This window comes from Arvicanthis niloticus, chromosome 20, assembly GCF_011762505.2.
Source record: "Arvicanthis niloticus isolate mArvNil1 chromosome 20, mArvNil1.pat.X, whole genome shotgun sequence".
NCBI lineage: Eukaryota > Metazoa > Chordata > Mammalia > Rodentia > Muridae > Arvicanthis > Arvicanthis niloticus.
Window position 1 is genome coordinate 22,997,633 of NC_047677.1, and position 15,732 is coordinate 23,013,364.

General features: G+C 38.7%; 1 protein-coding gene across 2 annotated transcripts in view; it reads right to left on the minus strand.

Moving 5' to 3' along the window:
* Nucleotides 1-15,732, minus strand: part of Trappc3l (trafficking protein particle complex subunit 3L) — a 64,595-nt gene that overhangs the window by 18,362 nt on the left and 30,501 nt on the right. The window lies entirely within an intron of this gene.

Here is a 15,732-nt window from a genome sequence, read left to right on the forward strand (position 1 = left end):
AATAGCCATACATTTCTTGGGTTGGGCCAAAAGCAGAGACAGTTCTAGGAAAGTACCTTAGTTGCAGGAAGCTGAGGAGTAAGGAAAACTCACTGGGGCATATCTCTGCCTCCCTCTACCTCAGGGCCTTTCTGCATTCAACAAGCCTATACTCAGGATTATGGATGCAACATCCAAGGATATCCCAGCTGACAAGCCAGCAGCCTGCACTTTTTGCTTACTAAGCAGGAGAAGAGCTGACACTTCTACTGTGAACAAGTCGGAGATGAGATGAGTCTCTTCCTGACTCTTGGTCTGATTCCTGTGGAGTGCTATTTTATGCAGGAGACAAACAAGCTCAAGACATCTTATCTATCCTCTCAAAAGCCTTGGAAGGCATGGGTAGAGACAGGGGGAGCAAATTGGTATCTGTTCTTTAGTGTCTAGAGAGTGAAGGTCTCTGGAGGTGGGAAAACAAGATGTTCCACATAGAGAATTTTGGAAGTGTGGCAGTTTGTTATTGCAGGTGGGGCTCCCTAGAAGGAACCTCAAACTTAGGGAGCTTATGTAAGGAACTTTCCAAAAGGAACAGGCTTGGGAAAGGCTCACTAACAACACAGAGGCAAGTAGAATGGGATTTCAGATAATGTGCCAGCCCTACCAAGCCCACAGCAAATTCTGGGCCATCTGCCTTGGGCTCTAAAGCAGTGCTTTTCAACCTTCTCTAAAGCTGTAGCCCTTTAATACAGTTCCTTACATTGTAGTGATCCCCCAACCATAAAATTATTTCTGTCGCTACTTCATAACTATAAGTTTGCTACTGTTATTAACTGTAATGTAAAAATCTGATATGCAGGATATCTGATATTGAAGGGGCTCAACCTACAGGTTGAGAACCACTACTCCAAAGGCTTCAGCTATGGCTGTGAGCTCTTCAAAGTAGGAAAGACCCTTTTCCATAACAGGAGATTAGATATCTGAAGGTGTCAGAAGGGTTCCCCTAATGTCTGCTATGAAGCCTTCCTTTATAGAAAAGACAGAAAGGGAAGACATGTCAGGACACACCCAAGTCCTGAATCACTACCTCTTTCACCTTCTAATTTCCCTGAAGCTGGAGCACCAACAAAGTGGGCAGTTGCCTTCTTTAACCACTCCTGCTTTGTTATATTAGGGAAAGAATTTCGAGTTCTGCCAAAGGGTGCCATGCCTCCTCAGATAAGGGACCAATAGGAGAAAAAAAGTGAAGATACTTGATTTTCATTTTGTCTATTTAAATCATCCCATGAGAAACTAACCACAAATATATAAAGTTTTCTTACTCCCATGTGTTATAACTTTTTGTTCAGACTCAATAAATGTAGTTTTAGGATGCATTCAGCTTCTTATTAATTTTCAATAGAAATGGGGAAAAGTACTTAGCAAAAATTAAAAAGTAAAATAAAAATAAGTCTTGATAGACAGAAAACGAATTCTGCATATTATACATTTAAATCACAAAATTTGCACATATGTTCTCAAACTATATTTTAAAGGTATATATTATTTTCTTCTTATACCTGTGAAACACCATTGAATGTATATACATCTAGTAGGAAATTGACGAAGCTATTCACTTGAAATGTGGTACCATAGTTCAAAGCCCAATGATTCAATGGTTTATCATAAAAACCAACTAAGACTATAAGAGTCACCAGATGGTAGAAAACTCATACCTTTTCTTCCATGGTTCACTTCAGGTATTTCAACTACTGTTATTAACTGTTTGCCATTAAAACAAATGCCTGATTTAACTCAACTTTCAAAAGGAAAAGGCTTATCTTGGCTCAGAATTTTGGGAGTTAGCATTCACAACAGACTTTTCCCATTTCAGGCACGTGGGAGGGCAGCACATCACATACATCTCAGGGCATAACAAAGCCGTGAAACTCAGGAAGCAATAAAGGTGAAAAACAATGGGTGTGGCCCCCTAGTTCTCCCAGTAAGTCCCATCACTTCCCAGCATCACCCTTCCCAGCATCACCGCCAAAGAATGAAGAACTATAGACAAGCCTTCACTGGGCCTTTGAATGACATTCCGGATGCGGACCATAGCATAATCATATTATCATACTTAGACGGCTGTGCTTCTGAATTCTCTATTTCTTAATTTCAAAAACATTCCCATTTTGTCTTCTGTTGTGCATGTTAAAGGATATTTAGTTTCTTTATAAGTAAGACTAGGATCTATCTCTTTTGTTATCCCAAAGTCATTAAGAAAAAAGAATTAAGAGATCAGCATGTTGGGCTAGATTCAGAGCTCTATGTGTGTCCGTGTGTCTCAATATTGTCTGCCCCACTCCACATTTCTTGATATAATTTTTCTTATTGGAACCTAGACCTTAGGGTTTTGAAAACTACCCACAAGATTTCCCCCAAAGAATTCTTGGAATTCCGAAAGTTGTGATGTTTGCAATACTATTTGGTTTTCAAAGAGTAACTCATAATCAGATCTTATATGTCCAGGTAGGGAAAAAAACCCTAATTAGAATTATTTGCCGATGTGCATTGTTGAGTTTTTAAGTTGCCAATATGATGCCATTAAGTGGAAAAATAACTGGTAGGAAAAAACTATAACCATATTTGTTGATTTGTGCTTTATAGCTTAGATTGACCTTTAAATTTACTATGCCACTTTGTAACCAAAGTGGGCCTTGAAGTCCTGGCCCTCTTGCCTCCATCTTCTGGGTTCTAGGATTGAAGACCTGCATTACCACACCTAGTTTTGTTTTGATTCTTCAGAGGTACACAGTTCTAGCTAAATTGATTTTGGAATAGCTTTGGCAATACAGATCTCATTTTTTACAAAATCTGATATCTGAGTGTTAACTAGGCTTCTTCAGTGAAAAAGAATCAATAGCATGTATGTGTGTATATATATATATATATATATGAATTAATATATATGAGAAAATATATATAAATATATATGAGAATTAATTTTATCAGATTGACATCCAATTTTAACAATTACATGTCATGTGTGTGTGTGTGTGTGTGTGTGTGTGTATTTGCTGTGGTAATTACACAATTATGGAGACTGGAGTCTCACTACAGTCCATTTTCAAGCTAGAAAATTAGGGAAGTGGGACATATGTTCAAATTCAAAAGCCTGAGAAACAGAGAAACTAATATTATAACTCAGTTTGAGGCCAAAAGATAGAAAACCTGGAGTTCTGATCCTGAAGGGCAGGAGATGGATGTGCCAACTCTTCACAAATAATGGGAAGAATGGGGGCTGGGGTGTGGGTAATAAAGAAGAGGACAGAAGGGATTGAGGAGGAAAGGGAGATAGTAAGATAATTAAGGAAGCAAAAGAGAGAAAATGCAAATCCATCCTTCATCTGTCTTTTTTTGTATTCTGCAAGGCATTAGTAGATTGGATGGTGACCACTCACATTAGGTGATGGTGGATTTTCTTATCCAGTAAACTGATGCAAATACTAATCACATCCAGAAACACCCTCATAGACATACACTCCCAAATAAGGATTTACCAAGTGAAAATTAATCTTCTCAGGTTGACATCCAATTTTAACAATTACATGTGGTAAATAAAATAGAATTAATAATTTCAGATGAAGGATGAAACTCTTTGATCCTCAGACTTAAGTGAATAACAATAATAAAACCAAAAATACAATAGAACACGAAACTGGATCAATGCAGAGTGTTACAGCTTGTTTTGAAGTGTCTGGTGTTTTGCTAAACCTGGTCATTATGTAAGAAGTCCAAATTAGACAAGTGCAGAGAGAGGAACAGAGTGGGAGGAGAATGTGGAGTAGGTGAGGACAAAGGAAAGGGAAATTAACAGACCCAATTGTTTCAATCACTGAAGGTCGGCTGGCAAGCCTGTGAGTGAAGAGGCACTTTTGGAAAGTCTGGTCCTAATATGGCAGGCATAGCATAAAAAGTAATCAGGAAGCTTTAAAGGGTCCTAAACATAAGACCCTCACCTAACCAGCATAAGCCATGCCTATACATTCGAGCGACTTCATATGAGGCTGTGTCTCATTGATTTCTGACTCTGGAACACCATGAGTTTCAGTAGATACTTATTGTGTTAAGCCACTACGTTAGAGAGAGGGCAACCTGAAACAATACATAGCAACACTTCAAAATAAAAACACAAAATTCTATTTAAAAAAAATTAGAAACGAAAATGTAGCTCTCTGTAGAGTTATACAAAGATTCTCCTTTTCTTTCCCATTGTCATTTTCTTCCTTTGGGTTCCAAGTAGCACCATAACCCAGGTGTCATTTGCTTAATAAACATGAATTAATGCCCCTCCAAAGCTTGAAATGTATTTTCGAATTATCTTTGGTTAAATTTTACCTGGAAAAGTCACAGTGCTGTAGGCTAAATTCCAATGAAAGTAAACATGATATTGGAGGAGTAACACATTAAAGTACGATTTGTTGTTAATAACTGGGTCAAAATGAGAGGAGGGGAACTTACAGGCTTGGTTGATTTTGAGTAAGCTGGAGATAGATGGAAGACTGGCCCTAAAGTCTTCCTTCTTAGTGCATTATTATATCAGATCACCAGCTTCAAGGAGGAACTTTTTAGAAGTTAGAGCCGCAGTCCACACTTGCTGAATCTAGTCTGCTCTGAAAACATGTAGACTCTTATTTAAGTTAAATTTGAGCTTAGAAGTTTCTCAAACTTGGCTCATGTTGAAATCATGTGGCTAAGTAAAATATAGCTCGCTGGGCTTCTTTTCCAGAGGGTCTGAGACAATAGGCCTATGGACTAGCAGGTTCTCTGGTAATGCTGATGCCACTGATGCAGTAACCACATTTTGAGAATTTGAGATAGCTCTGAAGCATGGAGCCAGCCATTCTGGGGAAAAAGACTAGACAGAATTCACAATTTCAGATTCTTCCCTAGACCTACTCACTCAGACATTTTTATTATATCAACCTAGCCAAGAACTTGGGGATCTTTCCATTTGTTCAAAGATATTCTTGATGCTTTAGGAATGGTTTATAGGCTATCTCACATAAATTTCTTGCAACAGTTACAGTTATTTGTCAGTATTTTTTTGTTGCTATTCTCAGTGGTGTCTCTTTCCTTTATGTCTCTCCAAAGGGATTGTTATCCGAGTACACAAAAGCTATTATTTTATGCCATCTTATGCCTCCTTATTGATCTTTTTATTGCTTGTAGAGCTTTTCAGAACTAGAAAAAAAAAAAAGAAACTCATAATGACATAATGGATGGCGACAAGAAGTATTAAATTCTAAACTATTAGGTGAAAAATAAGTGAGTCAAATCCTGTGTAACTTGAAGCCACTCATCTATAGTAGCTTCCTCAAAAACAGCAAGCAGACATTTGATATATCGTGATACAAGATAAAACTAAGCACATAGTACCCCCTGGAAAGTATTGTTTACTAAAACACAAAACCAGAAGATAAACAAGCATTTAGAGAAAACTACTAGTTTATAGGCAAAATACGGCAATGTATTTAATATAATAAAGAAGCAACCAGGCAAATTCCAATTTAGATTATTCCTCTATGCACTTGTGTCTGAAATGTCTTCTAAAGGCTCCTGTACATAAGTGGTCGGCTCGTGGTGGTATTGGAAAGTGTGGAATAAGTGTCTGTTTTCTAGGATTGTGGCTTCTGGTGGGCACTGGAGCCTTCTGCATCCAGTGTTTGGACATCTGGGGCAGCTGTCCTATATTAATCAGTTTCTACTATATTAATGAGGTCACAGTTTCACTTTGTTTACTTTTGGTACCTTGTTAAAAATGATTGATAAGATTTACATTGGTAGGAAGTTCATAAAAGGTTTAGAATTCTCTCTAAACTTAAAGTTTCATATACTTATCTTTATTTGTCTGAACAGTTTGCTTTTTATAATTTCCTAAACCTGCAGCTATATGAATACCAGAAGGAAATACTTACAAATTATAATGTCGTATAAATTGTAATGAAAACAGATTAAACTAGAGAACATTAATTAAATATCCTAATTACATTTACTGGCTCATTTCAAAGAAGAGAATAAAATGATTATATGATCTAACAAATGACTATAGGAACAAAGCTTCAAAATGTGTTTATCCTTGGTGACAGGTCACTTTGTAAAAGCATTCAAGCTCCAGATGTCAACAGAAAAAAATGTGCTTCTTCAGTAATGAGAAACGCTGATGGTTTAAACGGGACAGGGTTATTACTCTCAGTGGCTTTGTTGGAATTTGCATGGTGGGTTTCGGAAACATAAGGGACAGTGATCAGGGCTTTACAAAATTTTACTTTCTTAAACAGTTGGCTGACTCTGAGATCCCTGACCTTGGACATGAAGCAAGGCAGTTTTTTTTTTTTTTTTTTTTTTTTTTTTTAAATTCAGTTTCTGAATTAGTTTTTATTTTTTAAAATAGTTTCCATATCATTGGAGTAAGGGTGTAGAAAACATGGACTTCTCTAACTTCTTCCTCCCTGGAGATCAGACCACTTCCTTAATCAAGGAAGAAAGTTCTCCATCTTAACCAAGCTCTTTAGCATATGTCATATCTTTGGAATGCTTTCTCATTTTACTCCAGTGCACTTGGTTTATTTCATTTCATTTTATATTACTTGAAGACTTTAATAGGCATGACATGACAGTTCCACCTCATTGCTACAGTAGTTGCTTCACGGCATCATGGGACACAGTTGCTGTAAACCCTTCCTATAAGCACGAGTGTTCATTAGAAACACACAGGAAACATTAAAAATATTCTATTGCCTTTGTCTTATTGAGAAACCAATACTTCACTGGTCGAAAATTAGCCTTGAGCATTGCAGTTTCTGTGCTGCTCAGAAGTTTTGGGCAGCTGCTGCTGAGAACTGCTGCCTGGAGAGTCAGGAGAAGTCAGGGCACATCGGGATTGAGCAAGTATTTCTTTTGAAATGACCTATCCAGACAAGCAGGGATAGCGCAGAATTCAGTTGGCCTTCCTGATGCTTCCAACTCTTTATACTCAGAAAGCTCAGTGGAGTTTTGTTTCCCAGAATATTTGCTTCATAGTTTTTATTCTTGATAAAAAAAAATTCCTTATAAATAGCCACACTGATGAAATGCCCTCAAAGCCATTTCCAACCCACAGGAGCCAGTTTGTCTCAAACATTTTGGGGCTATTCCACACTCCCTAAAAGTGTCACTCTGCCAAGTTATTTTTGAGTTAAAGGTACCTGCAAAACATCAGGAGCAGGAGGTCACTTTGACTTTCACATCATTTTCAAAAGCAGAAGATAGATGGGACCCCAAAGCAAGATGCTCTCTCTACAGCACAAGGGAGAGCCTCATAGCTGTTGTATAGGATGAGAGATGGAGGCTGAGAACACTCTACAGACTTCATTGATGTAACTATCTTTGCCCAGTCTTCCTGTCTAATTAATTTAGTTGCTCTTTGGCAACATATCATTCTTTTCTAATTAGTATTCAATCCTTTGGTTCTTGGTTTCTTAATGAAGGCTCTCATGCATTGTAAGATTTACATTAAATATATTCAGGTGTTTTTTGTGATTACGTCAATTATAACCCAGTCTCAAAGTAAAACAAACGAAAAACCTAAGGGTTTGGAGGTGAAGGTTTGGCTCACTGAAATTTTTTTGTCTCCTTTCTTTCTTTCTTTCTTTCTTTCTTTCTTTCTTTCTTTCTTTCTTTCTTCTCTCTTTTCTAATGAGTTTGATTGAGAGAAGTTAAGCATTAGGGGAGTTGGGAAAGAGACCTCTGGAGCCACAGAGACAGCTCAGATGAGAAAATGCTTGCCTTGAGACATGAAGACCTGAATTTGAGCATGAGGATGCATATAAAAATGTCAGACTTAGTACTGCACATAGAACCTTAGAGCTGGGCAGGTGGAGACAAAGAGGGCACTGGGCCAGCCAGTCCAGCTTACTTGGTGAGATTCAGGCCAATGAGAGACCATCTCTGGAAAAACAAGCCTGATGTCTCCTTTTTGGTCATTCTCTGTCCTTGTGTCTCCCCCTACCCCCAACTTGTCCGACCCCAGACAGGGTTTCTCTCTGTAGCCTTGGTTGAACTGCAATTCACTTTGTAGAACAGGTTGGCCTTGAACTCATAGATCTGCTTGCCTCCTGAGTGCTGAGATTAAAGGCATATGCCATCACATCCACCTAGATTGATGACTCCTAAGGTGACAGAGACATTGTTCTCTGGTCTCGGCATACATGTTTATAGGTGAGTATGGATCCATGCACGCACATGAATATGCATACATGATCATCTACACATTCATACAATATGCACACTAAACAAATGAATAAAACTAAGAGACTCCTATGCAAAATGAGGCAGCCTAGTTTACATATGCTGACATGGAACATTTAAACCAATGAATGATTAGTAATATATGGTTATAGTGCCAAGGAGAGAAGCTGCATGTCTTATTGCTGTAAAACCTGATCACAACCAGCAGAGGAGGACAGACAATTGTCAATAAAGTGAAAGGAAGCAGGGGTTTCACGGACTTTCAGAATTCACTGACCACCAAGCCTTAACAGATACTTCCTTATGACTGAAGAAAAAACATTGTTCTCAAATATAATCACTAAAATTTGAGGATGATCTTTCTGAAGGCACCTCTTCTTCATATTGAAACACTAGCAAAAGCTGCTCACATGTCTCTGGGTTCTTCCCCAGCCTGAGTCTAAAATCAGTAGCCCTCAGTAGTTGCACACACATGCTTTCCACAAGAAACAGTTTCCCATATTTCCCTTCTACCAATCCCTGTAGAACAGAACATATCATCTATGTGTTAGATTATATTACACAGTTTTTTCCTACTTAAAGGGAGAAAATATTTATGTGGTTACATATTTTTAAAGTTTCTTTTTATAAATAACCTATCTACCATATTTCCAGTCCAAATTGTAAAAATTCTTAAACTATTTTATGAGTTGGTTTGACTGTTAATAGTACCATCTTTGAAATATTAGAAATTTTATAACCACAAAATTTTTTCTTTTTTTCAAAATTCATTTCTACTCCTTTCTTTTCTGTCCAAAAATGTTAAGTAGGAAAATGGCCTGACATTCAACTAACTCGGATGCCAGCCTTCTCTGGAATGCTGTGCTATGTTGGGCTGTGACTTCTGTGGAATTTAATTCCCATTTATTGAGGGCTCCCACTTATTTTAATATATGTGAGAAGAAAAAAGAAAAAAAAAAAACCAGAAGAAATTAAAACAGTTCATTATGCTTCTGCTTTAGGTTGTGAGTTAGGCTTTGCCAAGTAGCAACAGCAAAAGAAGATGTTAAGTGTAAATGTAATCTGGTTAGCATCCAGTTTTTCCAGTTGAAGAACTAGAGGAAGTGATGAATCTATTCCAGGCTTAAAATGTGGCACAGATGATGCGTTGGCCCTCATTCCTGCTTTGCCTGTACTGTGCTGAGAAGCGCTGTCTCTGGCCTGGCCTTCAGTTTCCACCCAATTTGTTGTGAGCCTTCATTCTGAATGCCTCTCCAGACCCTCTGTATTAACAAATGGCCTTTCTGCTTGGCCTCCCCACCAAAGTCCTCAGCTCCATGTAGTGTAAGGACTGCCTGGATCTTAAACTCAGAATTCTTAGTATTATTTAACTGTCTCATTTTTTTTCTCCAGTCTTTGGCTGTATGAGAAGCACAGAAAACAGCATATAATTTCTAAAAATTATTCTTGCATAAGATAGTGGCAAAGCATCTAAGAGGTTTACTATTTGGGGTGAATTCTGTGAGTGTGCCTTTCTCTCTTATCCTCCTCATTTGTCCTGGATAGAGCGTTGAGTTTCCAAGATGAGTGTTTCTGAGTAGTTTCCATGGAAATGTCCTATGTTTATATCTGCCCTAGGAAGTAATGTGGGGAGTCAGAGTCCCCTTTAGCAGACAGGGGTGGCTAGCTTCATCACCTGGAGAAGTGGACAGCTAAGCAGTCATAGTGATGTGCTCCTTGCTCAAATGAGGTCCAGAAATAGGTCAATTAGAAAATATCAACTCTATAGAATAGTGAGAGATTTTAACAAATAGAAGAGCAGAAACAAAAGGCTTGAGAACAAAAAGATGGGTCCAAAGTGACCCCAAATGGCAGTACTTCGGGAGACTGTCTTAAGTGACAGCCTAGGCTCAGCCCAGGCAGGACCTTGACTGGTAAACAGAAGGACTGCTATCAGGTAAATAGACACCTAAACTCAGCATTCCTTAGGAATCTCATGGGGCCATTACTTTCCTTATCTACCCCCTAATGGGACAAAGGCCAATTAACCAAAACAGCCTGCAACAGATCAAAGTCCCCATGCAAACTCCCAGGCTCTTCTGATCTGCATCCTGCCTCTGCTACTGCCTGTCCCAATAAAACTGAGAAAGCTTTTCCTGCAGGGTGCTGTCCTTTCTTCTCCAGCAGTCTGTGTCTCCCAGTAAACTTTTCTTTCCACCCATGGAATGGTCTAGCTTGTGGGTTTCACTCTGCCTTGCTTACAGATTTCTGGTTCTCCATCTCACTCTTCTGACTACATTTTTTTTTAAAACACATCTCTTAAGATAAGTTGTAAAAGAAGGTTATGTACAGTGTGCATGTGTGTATATGTATGTGTTCATGTGTGTGTGCCTGCATGTGTGTGTGTACATGTGTGTGCACACACATGCACAAAAGAGGCAGTTAAAGGGCGTAGAAAATGGCTGTAAAGAGGAAATAGAGATTTCTATTCTGACGACAGAAAGACCATCCAGAGGTTAGTCACAGACAGCCCTTGGAGTATAGTGCTGTAATGACAGCACAGTGCAAGTGCTGGGCAAGATATGAAAGTTTTAGTTGTGAAATATGGTAGCATGCAGGGTAACTAATTTAAAAAATCCAGGGTAAATAATAAAAATTGTTTTATAAAAAGGAAGACAAATATAATTAAGAAGAAGAGGAAGAAGGGGAGGAATAATAACAATGGAGAGTTAGTAAAATACAGAAACATAAGGTACAAAAGCATTTCTTTATAAAAAGAAAATTTTAAAAAGAAAAACAAACCTCAGACATACTGATGTCTCTGTCTTGAGAAATCTGGTTCAAATTCATTTTATCTTGGCAGTTTTCCCATTCACATAAAAAAATATCAGGTCACCTCAGGCAAAATTATTTGAAAAAACAGAATGTCCACAGAAAGGACTGGAAACATGAAACATTTGTGGGGGAAACAAAAGAAAGGCCCCATAGAACTAGATGACTAGGGCAAGTTTGTATGCTTGCTTCATGCTTGCTTCCTCTCTAAACTCAAAAGAAAAGCCAATCTGTCTCCTGCATCACAACAACACTTTCCTAGGGGGTTGTCTGCCTCTCTGCTATCAAAGTTTCCTTTTGCGTTTGCTATTCTGAGAAATGTCTGTCCACTCTCACTAATGGTCTTAAATACTTACTTTCAACAAACAATTCGGTTTCACTTGGACTGCTTCCTAGGGGAAGCATTATTTTATTTTATTTTATTTTTTTTTAAGATTTACTTACTTGATACTTATCTGTAAAACACTTAAGGCAGGCAGTTTTCTCCACTGCAGTACCCACGGTAAGTACAGGTGGAGCCTGCTTCACTGAGTCCCTGCCAAGTCTGGCCTTTCTGAAATGAATGAAGTGGACAGAGGGTTCTGAGAAGGTAAGAGTTACATTTTACTAGTTTCCTGGGCAGGAGGAACCAATGACTTTGCCCTGTTTTGTAAATCTCAAAACATTTAATACCCAAGCATTCTTTTTGAGGGGTTTCCATGATGCCATGCTTTGTCTCATGACCCTGCCATTGTGGTAATGGTTAATGGGCTGCTGTGGGCATTTGAGAATCTGGCAGTTCATCTCATCTCTCTAGGGGGTCTGAAAATAACCTAGCATAAAAACTTTATCCAGAAGGTTTCTAATGAGTGGGCAGATTATAGATGTTCTTTTTATATGTTTATATGACACACAGAGAAAGTTACAGTGAATGACTGATAGGGTAGAAGACAAACAATACCCAGAGAAAAGAATGTTTCTTGCTCACAAAATGGCCCAAATTCAACATCTGGAACTCCCAGAAGGAGAGGACCAATTTGATCAAGTTGTCCTCTAATTTCCTCATAGGATACACAGATTCATTCCCCCCCCTTTCTCTCTCTTAAAAAATGGGCAAAATCTATAAGACAGAGAATCCTGTGTAGCACCAGAAGCATGGAGAGGAAAACCACAAAACAACCAAGAAAATATTAGCAGCTACCTACAAGAAGAAACAAGTAACTAATAAAAAGTAATCAACAAATAGACTGCAACAGGAAGTCCAGAGGCCCGATGAGACCGATGGAGCAGTTTTCCAATTCTGATCTTCTTGGGGATGAATATTGCATCCCAGGATATACTTCAGAAAACACTGTGACAAATCTTAATGTTGGCAACTAAAGGAGTCTATCTACAGCATTTTGGGTCCATGGTAAGTTTTAGGATGCACTTCAAACATTTTTCATAATAGTGTGAAAATAGAATTAGTAATTACTTAATTGCCTATTTAATGTTTACATTTTGCAATTGTGACTGACCTCAGCGTAGAGGATTGAATATTTCTCTTCTGAAACTTTCCATAGTCATATGGATAGGCAGTGGTAAAAATAAACATTTTGATGAAATTATCGAGATGAATTCACTGTCTATTATTTAATGAGAATCAGATACTTTCCTGACCTGGATTCTGCTGTAGTTTAAGTCTTGCATCTGTGGTTTGTTACTAAGAACTACCAGACATATCTGGAACACTGGGTTTTCAACATAGCAAATATGCTTGGATCACAGGGTTCTTCTTCATTTGATAGGAACTAAGGTAGAACAGGAAAGGGTGCTAATCCTCAACTATAGATGAATGTAGACCACAGCTCCATTTCTCTGTGTGTCTTGACAGAATAGAAAAAAAGATGCCTTGCATATGTGTGATTTTTTAAAATTTTTTTTCTGAGTTCACATTAATAACACCTAGTAAAGTCTATACTGTGAGCAGAGCAGACTAGATAATAGCAATGTTGAACAATTTTCTCCATTTAATAAGCTTGCTCATATAACAGAGAAATGAAATTGCCTAGAAATGAAAGATTGCACTGGAAAATATAAATCAACCAAAGTTGACATGTACCATCATATCTTTGGAGCTATTTTCTTTGACCAGAATCTCACACTGATGCCTAGCCTAGCTTCCCTGGCTCAGGGAATCCTCCCACCTCAAACTGCTGAGGAGGAAGGACTATTAGCATGACCACTATGGTAACAGTTTGTACACTCCTCAAGACATTTTTGTTATAGAATGATGATGGGGCATTGAAATAATTGAAATACATACAAAGGAAACTAATCAATAGAAAAATTTTGGAAGATTAAATGTAAAATGATTATATTTCTCAGACTGGTTAAAACTTTAGACTCAAGAGAGGTGTTTCCATTCCTTGCCAGCTGCAACACTGAAGAGCAGACCTTAGGCCTAACCTGGGTAACACAGTAAAGATGGCCCTGATGGAGAAGGGGAAGGTGAGCTGGTCCTGAGGTTGTGAGAGCTAGAAAACTATACCAGCCCCTCAGCATCTGCAGAACTTGAGAGAGAATGCCTCTGTATCTTGCCTGTGCATCACAGTAGAGCTGGTCTTGCTGTCATGGGTGCAGCTGAACTGGCTGGAGGCCATGAGAGCAGGAGAGCTGGCCCTGTCCCTTGCTAGATGCAGCATTGGGTGCAGTAGCCAGAGCAGTGTTGGAGAGCTTGCCTTGGTGGTATGGGTGAAAGGCAGCTGGCAGGCTGACCAACTAAGCTACCACGTAGGCTCAGATCCAGGAATTTGAATTGGCTCACCCAACATCTACCTCATCTAGGAACTGCTGGTGTGTATGAAAGGGATGGTCCTACAGATCCAAAGCTGTAGAATCTCCAAGACACAGGGTAACAATAGGATATGCAAGAGGAGTCCTGGAGAGGATTCAGTATTGAGGCCTTGAACTAGACCAGTGATTCATTTCAATGAACATTTGCAAGTAAAGACGTGTGGACAAAAGAGTGTACTGTGGGACATACTGTGCCACACCACAGCTTCCACAGTGAGATGTTTCGTTATTGCTTATTTATTTATTTATTTATTTATTTATTTATTTTGCTTTTATTTTCTTTTTGGAGGTTGCAAGGTCAGAGGTAGATGTGAAGGGACAGGGGGATGAATGAGATTGGGGTCCAAGATGTGATATTTACAAAAAAATCCAAAAAGTTTTAAAAAAAAACCACCTCAGATGCAAAGGTTTATTTATATTGCTCAGTTTTCACAATAGAAGGATTTAAGAAACAGAATCACATGTCCCCTTTCCTTTCTAAGGTGGGTCTTTGCTTACTTATCTTGACACTATCTACAACTTTTGTCCCACAAACTGAATTTCATCCTTTCACCACCATGAAACCAACAGGTACTTCAGAAGGTGAACATGACTTAAAAGTTTATGGGACCCTCACATACTCATTAAAGCTAAACCCAGAGCTCACACCAAACTTGCTATGGACAGTATCTGCCACTGTGTCTTACATGCCATGTCCTTGGGCTTACAGAGAGCAGATTTGGTCAGCAATATCTTGGGGTTCTTGGCCATTTGACCATGTAGTAGCACCTCTAAACAGTAATAAAGTGGACATTGGAAATAAAAGTCATGACAGCGAGTTAGGGAGAGAATTAGTTATCACAGTGAAGAAACTCACAGAAACTAGAGGCAGTGGCTGTATTTGACAAATTTCACAATGTTCAATAAAAAATCCTTAATATGAAGAAACGTTTACTGACAGAATAGTGCTCCTTCTCACTCAACTTGTTTTCAGTGGCAGATTCTGGGAAAAGGAAAAAATGTGGTTCCCTTTGCTCCTCACATAGCCCAGCTTGAGTTGCCCAGATGAGCATGAAGTAGTCAGAGTGTAACAATAACAACAACAACACAACAACAACAGCAGTACAAAAGCAGGTGGGGTGAGGTCAAACATAAAGCCACAAAAGTAAAAAGGTTCCATAGCAATGGTTATAGAAATATTCATCAGAATGGTTCATGCTCTCCGTGTAAGAGACAAAAAGCCATTCTTAACTGCTTTGTGATGCTCCATCTAGAATATACAAGCATTCCCTCCATAGCATCTTTTTAAGCAGAAGATGCTATAGTAACAGATGGAGAGACACCCTCTCTGGCTCATCCTTTCTTAGTTTTCACCTACCTTAGTAACTAAAAGTGCATGAGATGTCTACCCTTTCTAATGTACCAGCCTCAGATCACTTACACCCCATGGAGGATTTCCTACATGCTGATAACCTACCTGTCGTGTAGGTGTTTACTCTAGATTTGAAACATTTTTTTCCTGGAGTAAGAATGAGGCTCATATGAAACTTCTGATTTAGTAAACTCAAGAGATTCCTTCCCAAAGATAGATGTATGTATGTATGTATGTATGTATGTATGTATGTATGTATGTATATATGTATGCACACACACACACACACGTATATATCTGTAGAAATCATCTTGTATGTGTGGTGGCTGCATCCTTCAGTAGTGTAGCTGCCTGCAAGTCATGCAGGGAGCTTCACTGGTGCAGGCTTTGTGAATCATCACTCATGCCGGGGTGAGCTTTTCATGATGTAGCTGCCCACATCATCCATGCTCCGATGGGACACCTTTTACCCATGCCCTGTAAGTAAGCCTACTAAACTCCTTGTTTCACAAGGT